Source organism: Balaenoptera ricei, chromosome 18 (assembly GCF_028023285.1).
Source record: "Balaenoptera ricei isolate mBalRic1 chromosome 18, mBalRic1.hap2, whole genome shotgun sequence".
NCBI lineage: Eukaryota > Metazoa > Chordata > Mammalia > Artiodactyla > Balaenopteridae > Balaenoptera > Balaenoptera ricei.
In genome coordinates, this window is record NC_082656.1 from 72,808,663 (window position 1) to 72,835,551 (window position 26,889).

The 26,889-nt window shown below is 44.8% G+C and overlaps 1 long non-coding RNA gene across 1 annotated transcript; it reads left to right on the forward strand.

The window, feature by feature from the left end:
• The first annotated feature begins 2,874 nt into the window (after positions 1 to 2,874).
• LOC132352552 (uncharacterized) lies at positions 2,875 to 12,435 on the forward strand. Its single transcript, XR_009498772.1, has 3 exons — positions 2,875 to 2,994; positions 9,536 to 9,612; positions 12,267 to 12,435. It is a non-coding gene; the product is annotated as an uncharacterized LOC132352552 (long non-coding RNA).
• Positions 12,436 to 26,889: the final 14,454 nt, after the last annotated feature.

The following is a 26,889-nucleotide window of genomic DNA, read 5'->3' on the forward strand; positions in this document are numbered from 1 at the left end:
GAACACATACGTACCTGTGTGTGCTGGGAGGGGAAACTTTTCCTCTGCCCTCCTGGGTTTAGTGGCTGCAGTTGTGTCAATTAGTTGGACAAAAGACCAACGAACAGGATGAACAAACAGGAGAAAGGCGCACACATTTTATCTGATGTTAACATTTTTACTCTGACTTGGCCCGGGAGGCTTCACAGAAAAGAAGTGAGGAACCAAAGTGGAAAGGAATGAGTTTATACAGCATTTTAACAAAGAGCGGTAGGGCTTCGCTGGTGGCGCAGTGGTTGAGAATCCGCCTGCCAACGCCGGGGACATGGGTTCGATCCCTGGTCCAGGAAGACCCCACATGCCGCAGAGCAACTAAGCCCGTGTGCCACAACTACTGAGCCCACGAGCCACAACTACTGAGCCCACATGCCACAACTAGTGAAGCCCATGCACCTAGAGCCCATGCTCTGCAGCAAGAGAAGCCACCGCAATGAGAAGCCCACAGTGAAGAGTAGCCCTTGCTTGCCGCAACTAGAGAAAGCCCGCACGCAGCAACGAAGACCCAACGCAGCCAAAAATAAATAAATAAATAATTTGTTTAAAAAAAACAAAACAAAGAGCCGTAAGTGGTGGAAACTAACAAGACAGAGGAAAGCAGGGAGGGGGTGTGGGGATGCCGTAATAGATGGGGAAAGGAGTAGAAGATTGAGGGCTGTCTAGTAAGGTTTTATCATGCACCTTCCTCTCTGTTGGCTCTGGACTAAGAGTCTAGAGTCCTCTCAGATGATTAAGAGTTGCTGTCTTCCTGGTAAGGAGGGCAAAATGCCTTTACAAATGGAAATTTCTATCCTGCTTTTAGCCAAATAGGAAGAAGGCAGAGATATTTTTTCCTTCTCTTTCTGCTATTTTTCTTAGTTGCCTTCAGCTCAAAATAATCCTTATGCCAAAGTGGCACATGTGGGTGGCATATTCTGGTCCCCTTCGTGTGTACACGTGACTGGAAAGTACATGGTGGGCTCTCCTTGTGTTCATAGAAACACATCGCGCAGTCCCCTAACACGTGCTTGGCCTGGAACCTAGCGGATCCCTTACAAAGTTACCATCTCTCCTGCCCTTTTATGATCTTGTCCAGTGTAAGTAGCAGCCCTCACTGGCCGCCATCCTATGCTTACCACCTGTACTGTGCACGGGATTTCACGCTCTCAGGGGCTGTTCTCCAGTCATTTCTTGGGCAGGGGTGTTTCATTTCAACCAGCTGTTGAGTTCCTCAGCGGTAGGAAGTGCAGCGGCTCTTTTTTCTACAGGGGCTGCTACAGTGGAAGGTGTGGGAGACATCGCCTAGTCCCTGGGAGGCCAGGATTCAGGAGGCCTGTGAAGCTGGGTGGGAGAACAATTACCTCTTTATTTTCACTAGGCTCTAACTGCAACCTGTCAGCCTAGTCCCTGGCAGCCGGTCACAGTGCAGTGAAGTGTACCTGTGACTCTGTCACTGACAGAAATCATGACTCTCTTCACAGCCCATTACAGGTGATTCAAGTACCTTGAAATGTGTTTGCTCATCACTGCTTTGAGATGACAGTTGTTATTACTTAATAATCATGTGGAAGGAACATCATATTAGAAATCTGGTTTTTAACATTTGGATAACTGTATTTTAACATGAGTTGTTTTTTGTCATCTTATGTATTTTACTTCATACATTTTAAACCATCACCCTGAGGAAGGTCCTTAGATTCACCTGAAGGATCCACGGCACAAGAAAAGGTAGAGAACCCTTGATCTAGTCTGACATTTTTGTCTTCCAAGTGGAGAAACTGACACATGGGGTTTTTTTTTTTTTCCCAAAGCCTCCTGGCTTTCTCCAGCAAGATGGGACCAGAACCCCTGGCTCCTGGTTCCTTTTCAGGGCTCCCCTCACAATGCAGAGCCCTTTAATCCCTACACCCACCTCCTCTCAGTCCCAAACACATGATGACTCAGCAAATATTGTCCCCCAAAGGCTAGGATTTGGACCTATGGTACGACTCCCTGACCCACTTACTGTCCTGATTCCTTCTCAAGGTGGCTTGACAACTTCCTTCCTTGTAATCTATAATATTTGTCATCTTCCACCTGGCCCAGAAAATCAATAGCAATGACAGTAATAGTAGTGGCACCCTTGATTGAGGACTTACTCTCTGTCACTCTTAACTATTATATATTTATTTATACCTCAGTTCATCGACAAAGAAGCACTATTAGTCCCATTTTACAGATGAGGAAAATGAGGCTCAGAGAAGTTAAGTGATTTGTCTAAGGCCACACAGCCAATTGCATCAAAGATCTAGGTGCTTCTTCTGATAGGTTCAATTTCAAGGAGGTTGCAGGCGGGGCTGGAAATTAAGGAGGTGGCCAAGGGATAGTGTCACACAGATCTGAAGGACACAAAGGACTCGGTGCTGCTGTTTCTGGGGCGGGTGGAGCCACTGCAGCTGTGGCTAGTGATGTCTGAGCTTGGCGACCACCCTGGGTGTTACCCTTAAAGCAGCTTCACAGGGCATTGATTCCTGATGTGATCTGTGCCTGCCCAAGGGAAGCAGGGGTGTGCCCCTATCTCATCTCTGTGGTTTGCTCGTCTCTGTTCCATGAGCATCTTCAGCCCCAAGCATAAGCAGAGAGGTACCACGTGGCTTAGTTCCGGGTACAGCCACTGCTGGGGGAGGGGAGTGGAGGTCTGTACAACTAATGCCTTTTATCCTTTTTTTTTTTTTTTTTTTTAATGATGGAGGAGGAGAAGGATTGGGAGTGGTTACAGATGTATTTGTTTCTTCCTCCTTTTTAAAATCCATCTAATCCTTGATAGACTTCTAGACACGTGAATAACCTATTTATTCCCTCATGTGGAGTGAACGTCTACATTATGCTGAACTTCCAGAACCAGCTAGAGATAAAACAGCGACAGAGTCCTTCCTTCTGGTGAAATGGACAGATGAGCAGGCAGGCGACCTCTATGGAGAGACAGACGCAGCTGAGAGGGTGAGTTCAGGGCACTAAGGGACCACCCGAGGGGATGCTTGTCCTGGTCCTGAGTAGTCAGGGAGGTTTCCCAGAGATGAATGATGAGGATGTGGAAGAAAACTTTCCTCTACCTTTCTAGGTTCTTCTGGCTGGTCTAAGAATTAAATTGACATGAGACAGATTAACAGGAGAAAATCACATTTAGTTTCGTATATACAGGAGCCCCACATACAGGAGAAGGTCAGAGACCCACACATACATGAGATGGTCAGAGACAGAAAGGTAAGATGAGGTCCATACGCCATCCTGAGCTGAGGAATGCGATCAGGACCTGGAGTTTCCAAGGACGGGAGGGTCATTCATGTGGGGATAAGAAGAAGAGCAGATGTTGGGTAATTAGATGTGCTTTCCCTGACATACAGATGGGGCCACTTTGGTAAAAGGTAACTCTGGTAACAACTCTTTTTCTGGGAAAAATCCACAAATGAAATTCTTCTAAGTAGTTAGGGGAGGGGCAGTAATTTCTCTAGAACCCGCAGGGTATCAATTGCCTTTAGCTCAAAATAATCCTCATGCAAAAGTGACACATTTGGGGGGGGATGGTTCATTCTGAACTCCTACAAAATGTACCCATGTACTAGCAACTAGATAAAAAGCCCAGAACAGTCTCTACACCCCAGCAGCCCCATCCAGTCACTACCTCCCAGGGTTACTATGTTAGTAATGATACTAGATTATTTTTGCCTGGTTTTGAACTTGATATAAATGGAATCACATGGTATGTGTTCTTCCAGCTCTGGCTTCTTTTGCTCAACAGTGTTTTGGTGCAACTCATCCATACTGTTAATAGCTGTAGTTCATTCACTCCCATTGCTGTCTTTATTCCTTTGCTGGGATAAATCAGTACTTATTTATTCATTTTCCTGCTGATGAACATCTGAGTTGTATCCAGCTGAGGCTGTTACAAATAGTGCTGCTACAGACATTCCTGAGCACATCTTTGGGTGAACACATGCACTCATTTCCTTTGGGATATGCCCAGGGCAGAATTGCTGGGCCACAGAGTATGCATGGGTGCAGTTTTAGTTGATGCCATACTTAGTTGATATTTAAAAGAGAAAAAGAGAGCAAGGGAGAAAACATTTTTAATTATCTGAAAAAAATTTAAGCTTAATGAACCTTTTATCAAAGAGGCACTTTTCCTCTGTGATTGCACAATTAGATTTTAAAAATAATAATTGGAGGAGAACTCAGGGATTGTGTAGTCCAATATTTTTCAGCCATTGTAAAATTCACGATGGGTTTTTCGATTCTTTTATTATGGTAAATATACATAACATAAAATTTACTATTTTAACCATTTATAGTAGGTTTTGAAATTATTTTAGTTGGTCATGATCAAAATTTTTTTTAAAAATGGAACAGAATATTAAAAAAAATGCGTCACAATAAACATAAATACTATTGAATATTTCATGGGACTTTTGTTATGGGGGTGTGTGCTCTGGGTCAAAAAAGCTTGTAAAACACGGGTGTAGTCCAACTTTTTAAATTTACAGAGTGGAAGGTACACTCAGAGATGTAAGTGATGTTTCTAAACACAGCTTGAACTAGACCATGACATTCTGGCTTCCAATTCAGTGTACTTTCCAACTTCCATCTCACCACCTGAGATCACTGCCGCTGATCTTGTCAAAGTTACAGGCTAGATGGGGCTGTGTGTTTGTGGCCCCGTACTTTACCCACGAGAAAGGATCTCAAGTCCCCTGCCCCTTGAGTTGGTCCCCAGGAGGCTGCCAGAGCCAGGACCCAACAACCAGCACCTTCTGAACCATTAAAACTCGGGGCACCCATTTGACCCTGTCTACTTTAGGGTCAACCAGGAATAGTACAAACCTAGAAACTTAAAAAGAAGAGTGGGGAAAGGACCTGTGGTTTGACATTTTTCAGAATTTTTTTTCTCTGTGTGTGTGTTTCAAGGACACTTTTCAAGTGCAGAGATCTGGAGAGGAAGCGCTATAAATAGAAGGGGCCTCGCGGTTTGGGGGGGAGGGGAAGGGAGGGCTGGGGAGGAGGAAGTGCGTCCCCAAATCTAGGGCCCTGGCAGGGCTTTTCGGGGGGCCCTTCCTCACCATCAAAACCAGGGCTGGCGCCAAGTGCGCTGGCCTGGGTCCCCACGTTCCAGCTCCAGCCAATCCCCACCACCACGTCCACCAAGACAGCCCCTGGGAGGAAAGGGATCCATCTCACCTTGGACATAAGTTCCCGGGGCCACTCGGCTCAAAAGGGCTCCCACGTCGTTCGCCCCTCACCCATCAGCGGTGTCATAACATCACTTGGGTGTGTCTCACCCTAGTCAAACCTCAGCAGTGCCTTCCCAAGATCTTAGAATAAACCCCGCCCCCATCCCACCGGCAGCAGATTCATCATTTTTGACCAGGTAGACGAAGCAGGAGGAAAGAGGGTTGAGAGCAGGTGACGTGAGGCTGTATTTGCATGGCATCCCGTTTTTCCGGGGAGTGTATCTCTCCTCGGGGGCCTGGCTTCGGTGGGAAGAGGCGGAAAGGCCGTGGAGATTGTTGGGGGAGGGGCTAGATTCCCCCCTCCCCCCCAATCACTGACCACCTTTCACTCCTCCCAGGTGCACCTCCTCACCCAGAGCCTTCTCTCTGCTCCTCACCTGGAGCTCCTCTCAGCCTTCAAGCCTCCACCTCAGTATCACCTTGTTTGGCCAAGTGCTCTTCAAGGACCCTCTAAATTAGAACCTCTTGTTGCCCAATGGGCCCTTCCTTCCAACCCTTATGTGTGTGTCAGCGTTTGATTTGTGTGATTATTAGGTTAATATCTCCTCCAACAAACTGTGAACTCTGAAGACAGGTCCAGGTTGGCTTTGCTCACTGCTGTATGCCCACCTCCTAGCTCAGTGTCTGCACAGGAGATGGTGCCCAATACAATACAGGTGGGAAGAGGGAGGGGGGAGGGAGGGGAGAAGGTAGGAGACATGGAAGGGGAAGGGGAAGGAGGAAGGAGAGGAGAGCAGAGGGGATGCCGGGAGAAGATGGATGGGAGGGGAGGAGACGGGGATGGGAGGGGGAGGGGGAGGGGGAGGGGGAGGGGAGGGGGGAGGGGAGGGGGGCCAGTTATCAGCAAGAACTGAGCGGCTGTCTACCTCTGTCACTCCCTGAAAATGGGTTTACAGTTTCCCCTGTTCTAACCAGTCGGCGCGGGAGCCAGTGAGTGGTGTGCCCTCAGGTTCCCGCTGCCCTCGGAGAACAAGCCTCACGGGCTTCACAGGGGCACCTGACACTCCGCCAGAGGCCAGTCGGGCAGCTGTGCGGACCTGGTGGTGATGCAGAGCCCACCACCCTCGGCGGGAGCCCTGTCAAAGGTTAGAGGTTAGGAGAGGACCTTCGCCAAGGTGACTGGGAACTGAGGGAGACCCCAGGGCGCAGTGTAAAAAGGTGGGTGGGTCCAGTTGGCCTAGGGCTTTGGTTTGGCTGAGAGGGGTGTGTGGTTTGGGAGCCAGGGCTGAGCTGTTTGAGCTGCTGAACTGCACCCTTCCCCCAAGCAGCCGTGGAACCCCAGCTGTCTCACATTCTCCAAGAACATCCATTTGAAAGAGGGCTTAATTCTACTCAGTCTGGTGCACTCTACGGAAGTATGATCTGTATACCATAGAAGTGCGATTCAGTGGTATTTAGTAAATTTAGAGTTGGGCAACCATCACCACAATCCAGTTCTGGAACATCCCTATTACACCTGTAAAAAATTAATGAGCAGAAACATCGATTAAATAGTCAGGAGGGGGAGCTGTCATGTCCTGTGGCCATAGCAGAGCCCGACAGGAAGGAAAGAGACTCCTCTTCTTTCCTGGCAGGGACAGCCAATGAAAAGCCATGGGCTCGCTTTACTACAGCAGCCCTCCAAACTTCCTTTTCCCCTCTATAAAAGAGTTCTCCTTCCCTTGCTGTGTGGAGACTTGCACGTGGCTCGCCATGGCTGCAGATGCCGAATTGTAATTCTCTGCTGATCCCAAATAAACCCACCTTTGCTGGAGAAATATCTGGCAGTTGATTTGTTTCAAATCAACACCTTCAAAAGATCCCTTGTGTCTATTTATGGTCACCCCCTCCCATTACAGCCCAGACCAGCCAACCTCTAATCTGCTCTCTCTCTGCATATATTTTTGCCTTTTCTGGATGCTTCATTTAAATGGAATCATCCAATATATGGCCTTTGGCATCTGGCTCCTTTCACTGAGCATAATGGTTTTGAGGTTCATGTTGTGGCATGCATGTATCAGCAGTTAGTTTCTTTTTGTTGCTGAATAGTCTTCCTGGGTCTTGGTTTCTTACTAATGAAGGGGGAAGATATTTTCAGTCATATGGAAACCATGCCTTCCTCCAAGGACCCAAATGAATGAGAGGTTGGTCCGGGTGAGGCTTCTGTGCCTAGGAGACAGAGAGGATGTCCCATCATGGTGATGGAGACGCAGAAAGATTCACTGGATGGAAAAAGTTAAAACACATCTCAATGGGATAGAGTGATGAGCAGAAACCAGTTAGGTCAAATGTCAAAAAAGCCTCTCCTTTGGTTTCAAATATCACTTGCATAAGTGAGAAGCGCCAGACTAGATAACACCTTGAGGGCTGTAACAGGAGAACAGAGGAGCCCTGAATTCAGAGAGATGGGCTACGCATCAGCATGGCCCAAGGTCAGGGCCACCCCCGACCAAAGAAATGGGAATCCCCTGGTGCAGATTAGGATCAGGAGCTTTTCTGTCCTCACACGTGATTCCAATGTACAGCCAAGGTCAAAGTCAAGGATGACTGTGCTAAAGGTTATGGGACACCCAAAGTAACCGACTGCTGTACCAGAAGGGAGGGTCTCAGGTGGAATCCTGGTCTTCCCCTAACAGCCCCACGCAGGCCTCCTCATCTGGAAGGCCAGCAGGAGGCCTTGTAACTATTGTCCTCACCTCCTCCACCGATGCCCTAATGCTGGCTCCACAGAGAGGACCTGGTAGGTGCATAGACAAGACCAGCTTGTCACAGGACTGAGAAAACTGGTTCTTCCTACTTTATTAAAGAAAAAAAAAAAATCCCAAGTATTACCTGAATACATTCTCATAGAAAATTCATAAAGGACAGTTGCCCTAGGACAAATCACAACAGTCTGATATGCATACTTGTAGACACTTTTCCATGCATTTACCTCTCTAGGTAATATACAACTACATAGCTTTTATTTTGTCTATAAACAAATGAGATTATGCTCGAGGAATTATGTGAACATGCTTCTCAATATATCACCAAGATCGTTGCATGTCAGAATGCACAGCTCTGATTCGTCTCTGAAACAGCTGCAAAATGGGAGGTGACTTTCCTCACTGAACCATGGGTTTTATCCTACATCGCTCTCAACATTGCTCACTTCTGCAAATGTCATTTCTGTGAGCCTCCCTGTACATATATACCCATGCACATGTCTACATTTTTTGTTACTAGGATAGATTCTTAGAAGTGGAATGTCTGGGAGTTCTGGACTGTGCATTCAGCTTTGTTCATTTATTTGCCTGTAGAGCTATAGTGACTGTAACAGGAGAGTCAGTGGTTTCATTCTTGGTTAATTATGGATTCTGTTGCTCTTGTGAGTAGGTTCCCTTTCCCCTTACCTTTTCTAATTAGTTAGAGTTAGTGATTAAGAAAACCGTAGATTTTTAATTGTGGTAAAATACACATAACATAAAATTGACCTTTTTAACCCTTTTTAAGTAAATGGTTCTGTGGCATTAAGTACATTCACGTTGTTGGGCAACCATCATCACCATCCAGCTCCAGAATTTTCTCATCTTCCCAAACAGAAGTTCTATACCCATTAGACACTTACACCCCAGTTCCCCCTACTTCCAGCCCTCAGCAACCACTGTTCTACTTTTTATCTTTATGAATTTGATCTAGGAACCTCACACAATATTTGTCCTTTTGTGTTTGGCTTCTCTCACTTAACATGATGTCTCCAGGTTTCGTCCACAATGTAGCACTCCACTGCTTTTTATGGCTGAATAATAGTCCATTGTACATATATGTCACATTTGTTTTATCCAGTCATCTGTCAATGGACACTTGGGTTGTTTCACCCTTTTGGCTATTGTGAATACTGCTGCTGTGAAGAGTAGGAACACCCAGTGTACAAACATCTGTTTGAGTCTCTGCTTTCACTTCTTTGGATATATATCCAGAATTTGAATTTAAACTCCTTGTTTAATTTTTTGAGGAATCATCACACCATTTTCCACAGTGTCTGTACCATTTTACAGTCCCACCAGCAATGCACAGGGAGCCAATTTCTCCACATCCTCACCAATACTTGTTATATTCTATTGTTTTTTAAAAATATCCACACTAATGGATGTGAAAGCCATTGATCTGTGTATGTTGGTCTTGTGTCCAACCACCTCCCCAAATTCTCCCATTAGTTTTTCATTCGGGGTCTTGGATTCTCTAGGTAGTTCATCACATCACCTGCAATAGTGACAATATTTTTCTTCTCATTTTAGATTCAGGCCCCTTTGTCTTATTTTCCGACATTGTCAAGGATCCACATTACAAGGTTGAAGAGAAGCAGTGATGGCAGGTACCCCTTCTTTCTAGTGTTTCACCATTACATGTCATGATTTGTGTAAGCTTCTGGTAGACCCTGGTTAGGGTTAGGAATGTGGCCTCTGTGCCTGCATTGCTAAGAGTTTATCAACAATATCCAGCTTGTCAAATGTTTTGGGGGTGTCTACTGAAATAACTATGCCTCAATTCAGTGAATTACACGGATAGGTTCCCTAATAATAACCCATTCCTGATAAACCTACTTGTCATGAAGTATTTGTGTTTAATGTAGAGACTGAGATATAGTAGATCATCCCAAATGAACAGGAGGCCAATGGCTAATGAAACAGAAGAGATAGTGATGGATACGGATTGTATCCTTGTTCCAAGAAGGGCACATCAGTGGGGGAAAATCCCAAAGGAGCAAGATTCTTCAAAGAACCTTTGACCCTGTTCTAATAAGATGGAGAAAATTGTATTCAAGTTAATATCGAGGAGAGTTCTAGGTGCGTTTGGAAGAAACATTTTGATAAACAGTTTGCAATTGTTGAAATGTCTACCCAAGAAGAGCCTCATGTTGGGCTGAGAACCTGAGCTGCTGGGATGGGCAGGGGTCGGGCAGAGCTGACTTGTCTCTGGCATGAAAAGGAGAGGAAGAAAAGGTAGAAGGGGGAAGCCAAAGAGACTGGGCAGTGCTGGGGAGAAAGGAGAAAAAGAAAAGGAAGCAAACCCTGGTATTGGGACGGCCAAGGAGGGCCACTGGGGAGAAGGGATTGTCTACTGGGCTCTATAGGTTGTTTGGTGTAATTACCTGCGACTGATGCTTTTGCACATCTGGGGCCCAGTGGGGGAGCAGGAAAGGGGCCAACTTCTGTCTGCAGCTGGAGGGTGCCATGCCGGTGGAGCATAGGAGCTGAGGGCATCTGACTTCTAGATCAACCCAAGGCTTGGGAGGTGACAGAACCTTGCACCCGAGCTGGCTTGCGGGTTACAAGGGGAAAGGGCTAAGTACGACTTGGGGGATGAAACTTCTGGTCTGGAGGATCTTAATCACATGTATGTGGATCCTTCAAAGGATCTATGACTAGAACTCAGAGGGTTCATGAACTTAAATAGGGAAAATTTACATCTTTATTTTCCCTAACCTCTCACTGAAATTGAGCATTGCCTTCTATTATGAACACAGGCAACGATCCCTAAGTTGTAGCCGTGCCGAGAGAAATAACAGATTTTCACACCACACTTTAGTTGTTGCCAATATCTCAAAATATTTTTTATACTCGTTGCTGCTTTGAAATCACGTGGTCATAGACCCACCATCTGGGCATCAGAAAGAGTATGATGGTGCTGGACCCTAAGGACCAGACCGAAGGCAGGGTGGAGGTACTCCACCTGGTTTTCTGTTCTGTCATTTAATCCAGCACATTCTCTGGGCCGGACACTAGGGCAGGTACATAGACAGTAAAGCAGAGAGCCTGCCCGGTGGAACCCAGAGGCTGGGGGAGGCGTACAGCTCAACCAGACAAACAACTGCACCGCACGGTGACTCACGCTGCAGGAGCAGAGAAGCAGGGCTGCTGGGCTCAGACAAGGCTTCTTACGGGAAGTGACACTTGAACTGAGTTTTTCAGGATATATTAAGAAGTGCACACAGGACATAAAACTTTCCTCTGACCAGAAAAATCCCTCATCAAGCATGTGCGTGTCTCAGCTTAGAGTTCAGAAGAGCAAAAAGCAGAAATTTCCCCTGGCTGTGGGGCTGAAACAGGAAACCACCCAGAAACCCTCAGCAGAGGAGGCCGGGAGTCCCCACTTCCCTGGGACGGAGTGGACATTTCACAGGAAACACTTCTGGGTGCAGCCCGAATCTGTTCCCATCCCTCTGTGTTGGAATAAAGGCTCCATGAGCTCACGGGTTGTTGTCTGTTTCGCTGGTGAATGAATCACAAGCACCTGTGCCCGGCGCAGATCTGGCCCCTGCAGATTTCAGTTGAATGAGAGAATAAATCCAGCTGCAGCCTTCTAGAGCTGATGGGGGGCAGCCGGATAGGGCGGCCCTGACTGCCTCTCTGCGTGGCATTTGTGTCTCCAAATCACCATGGTGCCCTGCACTCTGGATGACCTGTAAGACCCCCTCCTCCCCACCCCCAAACTCCCGTGGATACAGAATTGCTTCAAGGCAGTGGGCAGGTGGAGCGCCCATCACCTGGGCTGCTCTGGTGCGAATGTCTCTGCCCTCTTCCGGGATGGCAAGGTGTTGTCGCAGAGATCTGCAGGGTCCTAGCGGGCATCTGAGCTGCCTGGATTAGGGATGCCTTTCCTCAGAGCATGGTCCGAGCTGGAAGTGTGAGTCCCAGTTAGTAGAAGCAGATGGCTGGGAGCATCCTCTCCGGGGCCTCCATCCTGAGCTCACAGTGGGTGGAGAAAGTCGCCTCCCCACGGGGCCTCCCATAGGCTGATCCCTGATCCATAAAGGATAAAGCAGAGCATTTCCATGGCATCTCTGTTCCTCCCAGCAATGTTATGGGCTGAACTGTGTCCCCCCGCCTCAAATTCATCTGTTGAAGCCCTAACCCCCAGCACCCCAGAATGTGACTGTATTTGGAGATAGGGTTTTTAAAGAGGTGATTAAGTTAAAATGAGGTCATATGGGTGGACCCTAATCTAATATGACTAGTGTCCTTATAGGAGATTAGAACACAGGCATACACAGAGGGAAGACCACATGAGGACACAGGGAGAAGACGTCCGTCTGCAAGCCAAGGAGAGAGACCTCAGAGGAAACCAACCCTGCTGACACCTTGATCTCAGACTTCTAGCCTCCAGATTTGTGAGGAAATAAATTTCTGTTGTTTAAACCCCCCAGTCTGTGGTACTTTGTTACGACAACCCTGGCTGACTCATACAAATGACCACACTCTTCTGTCACCGCAAAGGAGAAATAAACAGAAGTGCCTTCAAAAACTCATAGGTCAGAAAGGCCTCGGGACTCAGGGATGGGTTATTGGGTTATTTGGTGACCTTACTGTTTCTCTGTAAGAAAAACAGGGCTTCAGAGCGTGAATTTCCCAGAAGAACAAGCTGCTCTTTGCTGATGTCAGAAGACTCACGCTCAGCAGTAAGCTGATGTTTGCTCACGTAGATTTTACACACAGAGAAGGAGAACCACGGACCCTGAATCAGGTTAAAAGTCTGACATCTGCGGGGAGGTTAGTGCGTTTTAATGTTCAAAAAAATGTCTTATGCATGCCTTAGTCTTTTACCAGGTTTATTAGTAATGTGCCTGACTTTACAGCACAAAGAGAACAATAAAAGTAAGTCCAACTTGGAATTCCGTTTCATAAGGTACTTGGCAGCCAGTCTTTAAGCTTTAAGTGCATTTCACTGATTACCTGGCAATGCCTCCAAGGGCTTTGGGGACACGTGACCCTCCCATCTCTCGCTGCCCCTCCCCCATCTCCAGCTCAGTTTGCCTTCAATTGCCGGGCAGGTAACAGCCTCCAGCTGGGCTCTGCCTCCTGAGAAAGTCCAGGCAGTTTTGGTTGGTTTTGGTCTGTAAGTGACTGATGGGCACGCTCCTGCAGGAAACAAACCCACGCTGGGTTATGCCGCCTCCTGCTGTACCCTCTGCCCAAGGTGAGTGAACTCTCATGGGCCCGGACTTGCCAGGGTGGGAGGTGCAGGGTTTGCTGCTACCTGGTCCAGTTGCTTCACTTTCTGGGCTTCTGTTTCCTCCTTGTAAAGTGAGAAAAATAACAGCCCACCCAGCGGATTTTTGCAGGAGTTAAGGGAGTAACATATGAACGGACTGTGTCTGGGATCTCGTAAATACTAAGTGTCCATTCCCTTTTTTTCCCCATCCTGTCTCACCCAGCACCGTGCTGGGCACACGCTGAGGTTGGGATAAAGAGTGTTGATGAATTGATGTCCTGATCTCATCCACATCCCACCTGGCACTCACCTGTGTCCAGCTCAGATGGGATTGTCTTTGAAGAACGTGAACTTTAAAACTATTTTTCTGATAAAAGTAACTGATGCTCCTTGCATTCATCTTGGAATATGTACTCAAGCGTAAAGAAGAAAATAAATATTATAGCCAACCCTAACATACAGAGATAATCATTGGTTAATATTTTGCGGTCTTTCCTTCCGGTCTTTTTTCTATGCATATGTGTACCCAAGTCCCTTTTACTCAACTGCCTGAACGTTTGCCCCAAGCATCTTAGAGAAACCCTTCAGCACCTAAGGCCTCAAAGACAAGACCTTACTTATATAGCAGAGCTACGTTTGACAGCTCTTTCTCTCTCCATAGTTGATGTGCCTGCATACACCAGGGCCTGTCGCACACTTCTTACAGAAGTAAAATCACTCTCCTATCAAAAATGCAACAGAGAAAGCTGCCGGGATACTTCCAGCCTCACAGCTTGTGATGAGTGCCTTTTAAGTTAGGCAAATGATTTAGAGAAAAGAATTTCTCTGGGTTTCTTGACATCTTGTTCTGTGCTCTGTTATTTAGATGAAGAAACACAGTCATCTCGCTTTTAGTCTTGTTGAGAAGAAACTAGCTGCTGGGACCTCTGGCTGGGTCCTTTCCCCAGATCAAAGTTTCACAGGGGAAATCGGAGGGCAGGCTGTTGGTGCCCGGCACCCCTGCACCACTCACCTGTGCAGGTCAACCAGGGCACCCAGCCAGGAGGTGAAGTGGGCCTGCAAGGCTGGGCAAATTAATCTGATCCAAAGCATTTTTAGGAAAAAACAATGCAAAGAGCATTTTGCTGAGAGTAACACATTATGGAGAGCAGCAGGGCTGTCACGCGTCCTCCTGATTTGATACAGGGTCCACAATTTCACACTGGAAGTGTAAACAGAACCATAGCTGTGATTCTCACATAACTGAAGCTTGACTTGGTGGGTGACTTTTTTTTTTAATTGGAGTATAGTTGGTTTACAATATTGTGTTAGGTTCAGGTGGACAGCAAAGTGATTCATTATAGGTATATATATTTTTTCAGATTATTTTCCATTATAGGTTATTACAAGGTATTGAATAGAATTCCCTGTGCTATACAGTAAATCCTTGTTGCTTATCTGTTTTATGCATGGTAGTTTGTATCTGTTAATCCCATACTCCTAATTTGTCCCTCCCCCCTTCCTTTCCCCTTTGGTATCCATAAGTTTGCTTTTTATGTGTGTGTGAGTCTGTTTCTGTTTTGTATACAGATTAATTTGTATTATTTTTTAAAGATTCCACATATGAGTGATATGGTATAATATTTGTCTTTTTCTGTCTGACTTCATGAGGTACGATATTCTCTAGGTCCATCCATGTTGCTGCAAATGGCACTATTTCATTCTTTTTATAGCTAATATTCCATGGTGTGTGCATATATATGGCATCTTCTTAAGTCAATTTCTGTTGATGGGTACTTGGGTTTCTTCCATGTCTTGGCTACTGTAAATAGCACTGCTATGAACATTGGGTTGCATGTGTCTTTTCAAATTAGAGTTTTTATTTTTTCTGGATATATACCCAGGAGTGGGACTGCTGGATCATATGGTAGCTCTATTTTTAGTTTTTTAAGGACCCTCCATACTGTTTTCCATAGTGGCTGCACCAATTTACATTCTGCTGGTAACTTTTTTTTTTTTTTTTTTTTTTTTTTTTTTTTTTTTTAATTTTATTTATTTATTTATTTATTTATGGCTGTGTTGGGTCTTCGTTTCTGTGCGAGGGCTTTCTCTAGTTGCGGCAAGTGGGGGCCACTCTTCATCGCGGTGCGCAGGCCTCTCACTATCGTGGCCTCTCCCGTTGCGGAGCACAGGCTCCAGATGCGCAGGCTCAGCAATTGTGGCTCACGGGCTTAGTCGCTCCGCGGCATGTGGGATCTTCCCAGACCAGGGCTCGAACCCGTGTCCCTTGCATTGGCAGGCAGATTCTCAACCACTGCGCCACCAGGGAAGCCCTGCTGGTAACTTTTGATTCCTGAAATCTGTCCTTAGTAATTGTGACCCTCCACCTGTGTGCTGATGAGCCCAACTACCCTTCAGATATATTTATGTGTGTGCGTGTGATTTTGTGAGAGTGCGTGTGTGTGTGTATAAAGGGAAACACTCCAAGGTCACAAACCTGAGTTACACGTGGACCCCTTTAAATGAAAAGACTTCTTTGTGAACCACAGAAAATTGAGACTTCTCTGAGAAACTGCGTTACAAGTAAAACCCTGTAAGCACAGGTGATCTCGGGCGTAATCACAGCCATCCACATATCACAAAGACCCCGCTGCATGGGGCTTCCCCAGATGGAGTCATTCAGTTGGTCCTATCCATTTTTTTTTTTTTAGATTATCACTGAAATGAAAACATAGCTAAATTTAATTCTTAAGGGGCATGTGCTCTCCTTCGTCAACTCCGCCAACTATTTTTAATAAACTCCTAGTCCGTGAAATACCGGTTTAGAATGTGGGTAAAGAAGACAATGGTTGGTGTCACACTGCCCATTTGATCGTGCTCGTAAGACTGTTCCTGATTGGCTGATCCTTTAATCTCATATTTTAAAAAATTCCGTAAGGCTTTTCTTGGATTTCACTTGAATCCAAGTCTTGGAGGTACAGACTTGCCTTTGCCTTGGGGGGACTCTGCCTGAGCTGAGACAAAGGTTGTGTGCTGCAGGTAATTTGGTTGATGGGATGTGATCCCAGAAGGCAGCAGTGAAGGACGGGTGAAGGGAAATAAGAAGAGGGAAAACCATACAAGGCGGGCTTTCGAGTTGCCCACCAGAAGCCTCTGCAGAGGGTATAGGCTGATCTCAGAGTTGTCCACCTGCCCAGGGAGGACTGGGAGGGTGGCACCCCTTGCTTAGTTCATTATCTGGCCCCCCACTGGTTGAGGGGTCCCCTGGGGGCAGTAACCCATGCCCTCCCAGGCTGTCTGCTGAGTGCCAGCCTCTGGAGATGCCCTGGGTGATCCATTCATTTCCTGCTGCTGCTGTAACAAAAGCACCACAAACTGGGTGCCTAACAGACATTTTTTCTCTCACACCTCTGGAGGCCAGAAGTCCACCATCAGTTTCGCTGGGCCAAAATCAAGGTGTCTTGGAGATTTGCTCCTTCTGGAGGCTCGAGGGAGAAATCTACTCCTTGCCTGCAGCTTCTGGTGGCCACGGCGTTCCTGGGCTCATGGTCGCATCTCTTCAACCTTTGCTTCCACCTTCACGTTGCCTTCTCCTCTGTGTGTCAAACCTCCCTCTGCCTCTTTCTTATAAGGACATGTGATGGCAATTAGGACCCACCTAGGTCATCCTCCTCATCTCAAGACCCTTAGTCACAACTGCAACGACTCTTTTCCCAAAGAAGGGGACATTTACAGGCTCCGGGGACTGCAACATGGAGAGATCTTTGGGGGCCGTTTTTCAGCCGACCACAGGTGAGAAGCAAGAGGCAAGCCTCGCTTGCTGCAGGTGAGACCCATCAGGGCCGAGCAGAGCTGCTCACCTTCCCTGGGGCTGGAAGCAGAGGTGAGGCCGACATCACCAGGGCAAAAGGCGTCTGATGGAACCAAGTGGACACCTCTGACCGACAGACCAGACCTGGCAGGATGACGGTGCAGGCAAGTCGCTGCAGGCCTGGGGGATTCTGCAATTATGTTTCAGTGCTGGTGAATGTTTTCCAGGTGTTGTGGCATCTGCTTGATTTATTTCTGCGGGAGAGCAGTTTCACATATCCCCGTCCAGGGATGCGTAATGAAGAGAACCTGGGATAACACCTCGGTCATCTTTTTCTACATGTGCTTGCTTTTCACTCATGTGGAACGTTACTGGAAAAATTGCAGTAGGTACCTACCTCGTATCCCTGCCCTCACGTGCTCCACCCTAGAGAACTTTATCTCCAAAAATCAAATCTGCCCACGCCCCACCCCAGTCAGGCCCTTCAGTGGTTCATGGTGCTGCACTGGGATGGCACTTTGCACCACAACCCCTGCTTTTTTTAGTCCCCTGCTTATGGGGAGGGGACATTTGAAGACACGAGAGACTGACAGAGATAGAGAGATACAGAGACAGAGAGAGACACAGAGGAGACTGACAGCATCGTAACTCACGGAGGTTGCACTGTTGAGAGTTGGTTACCGTGAGTCAGGGAAGGGTTTCCAGTGGGACATCCACCCTGAGACGCCTGAAGCTCTAAAGACCTGTGGATTGGAAGCAGCTCTCCCAGGAGAGCACGGGGCCTTCCCACTGTGCTTATGTTCCTGCATAACTACTGGCTGAATGAATAGAATGAATGGATAAGCAAAAGTAAGTTAATATCAACACTTGTAATTTGAAAATCTTACCAAAATGCAGTCTGCTTGTTGCATAGGTCATGCACCCACAGAGTTGGAAATTCACAAGGTGCAGAAAGATGCATGCCCCCCACCCCCCCAGTTGCTGTAGAGGCAACCAGAGCTGTCTGCCCCATGTGTGTCCTTGCAGAATATTTTATGCATAGATGAGCCAAAATGTGCACACATCATTGCTTTTTCCATTTCACCGTATCTTGGAAATCATTCCATAGTAGTTTTTAAGGAACTCTCATTCTTTTGTCTTATGAAGTTGCCTAGCATCTCGTTGTGTAGATCTGTGCCAGAGGTTATTTAACGTGCTCTGTTAATGGACATTCCTATCATGTCCAATCTCTTGCAAGCAATGGAGCAGTTAATAACCTTTCACAAAAGTAATTTCACAAAAGTTATTTCTTGCAAACATATCTGTAAGATAAAGAAGTGGAACTTCTGGGTCAAAAGGTAAGTGTGCTAACAGTGTTTATAAAATATTGCCAAACTGACCTCCACAAAGATTACACCAACTTACACTGGTATAAGATATTATACCAATATATGCTTTTTTTAATTTATTTATTTATTTATTTATTTTTGGCTGTGTTGGGTCTTCATTTCTGTGCGAGGGCTTTCTCTAGTTGTGGCAAGCGGGGGCCACTCTTCATCGCGGTGTGCGGGCCTCTCGCTATCACGGCCTCTCTTGTTGTAGAGCACAGGCTCCAGACGCGCAGGCTCAGTAATTGTGGCTCATGGGCCCAGTTGCTCCACGGCATGTGGGATCTTCCCAGACCAGGGCTCGAACCCGTGTCCCCTGCATTGGCAGGCAGATTCTCAACCACTGCGCCACCAGGGAAGCCCTATTCTTATATTATAAGAATGTCTCTCCCCCCACACTGTTACCAACGGAGCATATTATCCAATGTTTTGATCTGGGTCAATCTGAGAGATGAAAATGGCATTTCAATATAACTTAATTTGAATGTTTCTTATAAGGGTGAGGTTGAACGTCTTAGTATATGTTTAAGAGGCTTTTGTATTTCCTATCTGTGTACAGTTAAGTCTTCTTTGACCATTTTTCTTGTTCTTTTTTCTTATTGGCTTGTAGAGCTCTTTATAGATTAGGAAAATTAAGACGTTGCACGGGATATGTCAATGATGAAATAGATATTGCAGATCATTTCAGCAGAAACTTTTTACTTAATTTTGTAAATAGTTCATTGTTAATCCACATGTAACTTATGGTCAGCCCTCCGTATCCAAGGTTCCGCTACATCCTTGGATTCAACCAACCACAGATCATGTAGTACTGTAGTATTTACTATTGAAAAATATCTACATACAAGTGGACACATGCAGTTCAAACCTTAGCTGTTCAAGGGTCAACTCTAATTGATCACACCAGGCAATTTTATTTCTGGGAATTCAATTAATACTTTTGATTATAATGATAAGTTTTTATCATTGGTAAGCTTTTCCAAACTTAATTTTTAGGCTAGTTGACTATTAAATCTTTTTGGGGTGTCTGACTTTCTTTCTTGAGGTTTTATTTTAGCTCATACCGTTTCCATGGTCTGACACGTGTCCTGATGATTCACATCTTGCGGCCATCCTAAACCCACATCAAGTCCCAAGTCCTCAGTAAAACTTGCCCAGCTGTCCCATCCATGTGACCTCTCCCAGTTCTCAGTCTCTGAGCCCATAAAGTATGAAATTCATCCCACAGTGTTTCTCACTGCCCGATATTGCTTTCTGGTTGACCTACAGGTATAAGTCTTATCCCTTCTAGGAAGCTGGGACATCTTTCATGTTTTTCTCACCATTTAAGACTCTCCTGGGAACAAAGTATGAACATGATAAATACATATTAACTGGAAATAACTTTTAGAGGTTCTTAACCTATGTTCCATGGATAGAATTCAGGGTGTCCTGAATTAGACTGATCTATTATATTATATCATATTAATTATATTACTGATGTCCTTATATGAAGAGAGAGATTCACACAGCCACAGAGGGAAAATGGTCATGTGAAGACAGAGGCAGATGTTGGAGTGACATTGCCATCAGTCAAGGAAAGGCTGGGGCCACCACAAGCTGGGAGAGGCGAAGAAGGATCCTCTCCTAGAGGCTTCAGAAGGAACATGGCCCTGCTGACACCTTGATTTTGGATGTTTAGCCATCAGAACTGTGAGACAAAAAATTTCTGTTGCTTAAGCCACCCAGTGTGTGGTACTTCATTATGGCAGCCCTAGGAAGTGAATACACACACTACCTAAAACTTTGTCACCAATAGAAATCACAGATATTTTCATGCAAGGTTATGTTTGCTAAAGATATCTCAAAATATTGCTTAAGCGCATCACTATTTTGAAATTACAGTAATTAAACCCAAAGCTGGATATTTTTATTTAATTGAGTAAGAAATAACTTATAAATTAATCTTAAGCTATTTTTATATTCTTACCACTATATTTCAATATAATTATTTTTAATTTAATTTCTTAATGGAATTATAGTTGATTTACTCAATATAATTATTTCCTTTGTTATTCTCTTTAGTTTGTTTTATGCATTTGAAAACATTATCCTGAGAAAGAGTTTGTAGGCATGAGCAGAATGCCAAAGGAGTCCATGGCCCAATAGTTCAGCCTCACCTGCAGTACTCAGCTGTGTCCAGCAGAAGACACTAGAGCACTTATGCAAAGCTGCACATACAATGCTGCCTGTTTTACTGTTATTTTCCCCCATCGGAGAAACAAAAATGTCCTTTAAATTCATATTATTTTTAGAATAGTAGTAATGTATGCACAGCGGTCAGAATATGGAAATACTTACAGGCCTGCTGTCCCATTTCTTTGTTGACTCGTAGAATTTCCATACCATTTTTTAAATGCTTAAATGAACAGTTGGTACTAAAGTTATTTTTAAACTGTATCTTATAGTTGGAGCTACTTTGAAATTTCTATGTCCTCTATGAAAGAATGCAATGAGCATAAAATGGAAATTAATATAAAGAATAACCTGACCACATTACAAATACAAATATATACAAAATACCAAATACTGTGATCCATAGTGATCACGGTATGGAAGGGCCGTCTAGGTCTTTGGCCAACCCAGCTAGAACATTATCTAAAGGCTTCCTAGTGTACGTAATGTAGTCATTTTTTTCTTGGCGAAAGAAACCCTTTCCAACTGTCTTTTCTCGGAGAGTCTGATCACCCTGATATTTGTTAAATTATCCCAGCAAACTGCATGCTGGGCTATTCAATTGCCTATTTTACAGAACAGTTTTTTTTTTAGAAGTTTTTTTTTTTAATTTATTTATTTATTTTATTTATTTTTGGCTGTGTTGGGTCTTCATTTCTGTGTGAGGGCTTTCTCTAGTTGCGGCGAGCGGGGGCCACTGTTCATCGCGGTGCGCGGACCTCTCACTATCGCGGCCTCTCCTGTTGTGGAGCACAGGCTCCAGACGCGCAGGCTCAGTAGTTGTGGCTCATGGGCCCAGGTGCTCCGCGGCATGTGGGATCTCCCCAGACCAGGGCTAGAACCCGTGTCCCCTGCATTGGCAGGCAGATTCTCAACCACTGCACCACCAGGGAAGCCCCCCAGAACAGTTTTGACAGGGAGGCCAGTTTGAAGGCAAGACCTGTTTGCCCTTCTCTTTCTCCCATCAGTAGTCTAACCCCCAACTCACGGCCCTTCACAGACAGCAAACTTCACAGACAGCAAACTTCACAGACAGCTTTCTGCCCAGTTTTCCTGGTGGAGCAGGATCAGAGAATGAGGGAAATGCAGTAACCAGTGGACCCCACCTATTTCTCCTTTTAACGTTGGTAAGGCCTCTCCTCTGTTGAACAAATTAACAACTGTCTCCTCAGTGTGCCAGACCCGTATCCTGAGTATCCCTGTGACCCAGGACATGGCAGAGAAATATCCCTCAAACCTAAAAACTCTACACATGGCAGGGCCACCTTCTCACACCGGATGGCAACCGTGTGGCATAATTTGGGGCTTAGACGGATATGACTTCAAATCTTAACTGCAAATCTTAAGTGATATTGGTCAAATTACTTATCTTTGAACGTACTCTCTGAATAATAGTTATCTCCAATGATACTTATCTCTGAATAGTATTTATCTCTGAACATGAGTTGTCTTCTCCATAAAATGGAGTAGCAATTGCTGTTTCCTGGGGTTGTGCATATTCAATTCAGTTTTGTTTGTAAAGTAGCAGATGCACAGAACATATTCAGTCAGTGTGAGCGCCCATCCCTTCCTGCTTCCCCAAAACACATGCTTTCCCCTTGGAGGGGCTGCACAAACCAACTTGAGTGTTACTTTATCATCCTAGAGAGACTTAGAAAGTGGAGGCTGTTAAAGATTAATTTCAGGAGAAGATAAACTCATGACTCTCATTCAAATATAAAAAAACGGACACGTGTCAAAGATAACTATTTAGTTCCTCATTCAGTGAGGGAATCAGGCAGATTTTATAACTGTTTCAATGAAGAAGTCAAGAAGCACAAATATACATGGAGTAAAAGAAAAGTTGAAATGAATAGTAAAGGAAGCAAAGCTGTTTTTTTTCCACCAGCTGAGGAGGGTGAGTCAGCTGGACCTCTTCCAGTTAGGATGGAATTTACATGGCTACCAGTTATCTGCTGCCCTTCGAGTTGTCAGATAGCTCAGAATCAGAATCAGAAGTAAAAAATCAGAATCCGCTAAGACAGAGGGTATGTTAATAGACAATGCCTCGTTTTCCGTTAGAATACACTTATTTTTCCCCTACCGCTGAAGGTCTGTGCAGCAGTAATGGGCTCCGTTTTTATTTCGTACTTCCTAGAATTAGATCATACAGAAACTACCCTGCTATGGCCCAGGTTGTGAAATCACTAAAAATCAAGGTCCCGGATCCTGGAACAAAGAAGCTACGGGCTCCAGAGGCGAACAAAGCCGTTTGCTAAGAATCAGTGCGTTGCAACAAAGTCCCGGCAGCGCACAGCCCCTCAGGCCCCCAGAGCCCGTCTCCCGCGTCCGGGCTGCAGCCGGGGCAGGTGGGCTGCGCGCGGTATCGCCCTACGGGAAGCCGCAGCCCTTCGCCCGCTGGCAGGGAAGTTGACCTGTGTGGCCGGCTCCGAGTCAATTTCACGCCCAGCGGGCTGCTCAGGTAAGGCACTCCGCCCAGCAGAGCGCCGCCACTGGCTCCCAGTTTCTAGCTCCGGTGGTCTGCTTACTAATACAAAACCAATTCTTTCCACAACGTCTTCTCCAATTCTTGAGACTCACCAGAAGGCCACGCCACCTAATTTGGGACCCTCCCACTTCCATTCCTGAGCTCGGGAAAATGTTAGTCCTAAGGTGGCTGCTGAACGTTGCCAGTGGATGGGCATTTGGCCTGTGACTGTCATCGCCAGATCGTGCCTTGCTTATCACTCGGGGTTAGTAATTAAGTACGCAAGGGAAGTGATCCAGAACCATGGTTTTTATTGATTGAACCACCTGGCTTCTGTGTTGAATAGCAAGTGGATTCAGCTCCTGTTCCAGACTTTTTCTGCTCCAAATAGGTCCTTCCTTCGGACTACCTACTTAGCAGGGTAGGTGAGTGAGGCATTCGCTCCTACTGCAAAATTTAAGGGGCGCCAGCCTGCAAAAAATTCCATAATTCAGATAAATAATATTTCAATACAATTTTAGGAAACCAAAATCAATGCAAAAAATCCATGATGAACAAAATGTAAAAATTTTAAATAAAAAGAGGATCCAACTTTACATGCAGGACCCTGAGGGTGAGTCCTGGCCCTGCCACCTAGCCTAAATAAAAGCAAATCAGGCAAATAGCACCTTAATCTTTGCCCCGCTGGTGCTTAAGAGTCTAGGCTCTCAGAGGTAAATGTGCATTTTCTTTTTATTTTTTAACATCTTTATTGGAGTACAATTGCTTTACAATGGTGTGTTAGTTTCTGCTTTATAACAAAGTGAATCAGCTGTACATATACATATATCCCCATATCTCCTCCCTCTTGCGTCTCCCTCCCATCCTCCCTATCCCACCCCTAAATGAGCATTTTCAAAACAGTGTATGTACACTTAAGATTTGCCTTTCATTGAAAGTAAATTTTACACTAAAATAAAAAAACTAAACAGATATTGAACTCTGCTTAATTAAATACTTAAGGGAAAGTGTACTGATGTTTGCAATTTACTTTGTCCCCCCCAAAAAAAATAAATAGAATAGGTTGTAGATGGGTCGAGGAAAGAAAAAAGGGATAGATATTGATAAAATATAATAAAATGTTAGTAGTATAAACTAGGTGATAGGTATATAGGTGTTCACTGTAAAATTCTTTCAACTTTGCTATATTTTTGAAATTTTTCAAGATAGTTTTAGAAATTTAAAAGTAATTAGAAAAAGTATATGAAGTAATATATACATTTAGTGTCTACCATGGTAAATGTGGGTCACCCGCTCCCAAGTTAGGGATCTTGTACTTACTATTTTCCCTTGTCCTTTAATGAGTAGAAAATGTTTAGGATTTGACTCTAAGTAAATGAAGTTTACTGTCCTCAATGACATGTATTAGACCACACCCCAGTCCTGTCTGGCAAAAGTCTCCAATGTTTATGTAAGGACAACTATGTGCTTTTTTTTTTTTCTGAAGCCCTGACATCACCTAGGGTGTGATAATATGACACAGAAGAGTTTCTGCTCTCAAGGGCATCTAATATATGTCATGCCCCTAGCATAGCACAGGACTTTTTGATATTTAATGACTTGTAGCTATTGAACGGTGGCAGAATATGCTACCACAAAATATGCCACCCCAAAATATGCCACTTTGGCATAAGAATTATGTTGAGCTGAAGGCAATTGAGAAGAAACAGCTATAAGAAAAGCTCTCTGTCCTCCCCTATTTGCCTAAAAGCAGGACATAAATTTATAAAGTTGTCCCTCCTCCCTTCTCTAACAGGAAGGACAAAGGTTAATCCCCAGAGACAACTTTAAGCCCTTATCAATGGAGAAGGCACCAACTTAACTCTACATAACAAACCTTACTCATATTTACCGTGCCTTTCCTGGTCACTTCCCCATGACTGGCCTCCTCCACACCCTTCTCTCTTTTGTCTTTAGTTGAAGACAGTATTTAAGCTTGAGTTCTAAACCACCTCTGAGAGCTAATCATTTTCCCCTGGGTGTCTCCCATGTATACATGAGGTATACTGGTTAATAAACTTCTGTTTTTCTCTTGTTAATTTGTCTTTTGTTACAGGTGAGGTCCCAGCTGAGAACTAGGAAGGGTAGGGGAAAATTATTTTTCCTCCCCTACACTATTAATATTTTTGTTATTATTACTATCTAACTCATTAAGAGATAAGAAAGAAAGAAGGAAAGGAGGGAAGCTGGGAGACAGGGTAATGAGACAGAAAGAGCTTCTGTGGGCAACTCTGAGTTTTTCTAGTAGCTCTATCACTTCCTGGTTGTATGACTGGAAAAGCACAGTATCTTCTCTAAACCTCTCCAGGGAGCCCCAGTGAATCAGGCAGCCAGATACCCCTAGAGTGAAGGCTGTCAGTCAACAAACTCCACCCACTACAGAGCTCCATCCATCTATTAGGGCCCCACCCTTAAATATTGTAGGACTGCTAGGGATCACCAAATAGTTGAGGAAAGCTTCCAGTGGGAAAGGAAGAGATCAAAACAAAGGAGAAAAATGGGGGAGAAGCTGAGGGAGATGCTGGGAGAAGGAAGTCTTAAATAGATGGATGGATGGATTGATGGATAGATAGATAGATAGATAGATAGATAGGTAGATAGATAGATAGATAGATAGATAGATAGATAGATAGACAGACAGACAGACAGACAGATAGACACATATCCTGGGAGAGTTAAGAGAAGACATTGCATTTATGAAGCAAGAACGGTTTACACACAAAGGCTTAAAGGTCAGAATGGCATTGGATTTCTCAGCAGCAACTCTGGAAGTTAGGAAATGTGACCAAAATGTCCTCAAAATCTTAAAGGAAAGTTATTTTCAGCCTAGAATTCTATATCCAGATGTGCTGGCATTCAAATGTAATGGTACAATAAAAACTATTTCAAATGTGCAAGGTCTCAAGAAATGTACTTTCCACGCACCCCCTTTCAGAAGCTCCTGGAGGATGTACTTCACCAAAACAGAGAGTAAAACATGGATCCAGAATGATGATGAAGGGAACTTCTAGGACAACATCTGTGCAGCAAACAGGAGGCTCCAATAAGAGCGAATTGAAAATACTTAATCTGTTTGAATAATTAACAAAAGACTTACATTTCTGATGTGAAATATGGGGGTGAACTTGTGATAGGTACATTATGAAAACAAAAACAATTATTAAATTTAAGAAAATTAAAATGTATACAAGAAAAAACCAGGTTGCACTATGATTAGGTGCCATCTTTACATTGAGTACAGGTAGCTTTCTGTTTATTAAATGTCTTTCAATAAAGATTAGTAAATTCTAACAACCTAACCAAAAATCGTGATGTAGCTACTTGGGGAGTGAGGAGGAAGGGTTGGAAAGAGTGTATGAAGAAGCCAAACCCTCACCTGCTATACTAAGAAGTCGATAGATAATTTCTAAAGTGGAAAAATCAAGGAAAAGCAATAGGATATTATTTAGAAGTACGGAAAGCAGGGGGGAAAAAAGCTAAAACAGGATGAGCAGATACAAGATCCACTCGGGAAACTGGGTCCAAAACATAAATAGGAAGCCTGAGTTTATACCAATGGACATTTCTCTCCAGCCACCCCGTTTTTCACCTGGTGGTTTCCATTCCCTCTTTGTAAAGATACTTCAGGTACAGAATTGCTTCTCCTCTATGGAAGAGGAAGTGCTCAGAGCTTCCCTCTGCAACCCCAGGGCTGCCCACAGTGGACTTGGGACCCACACTTGGCTGGAGGTCTGTGGGTAACAGAGAGAATAAGGATGGACAGAGACAGGGACTTCCCTGGTG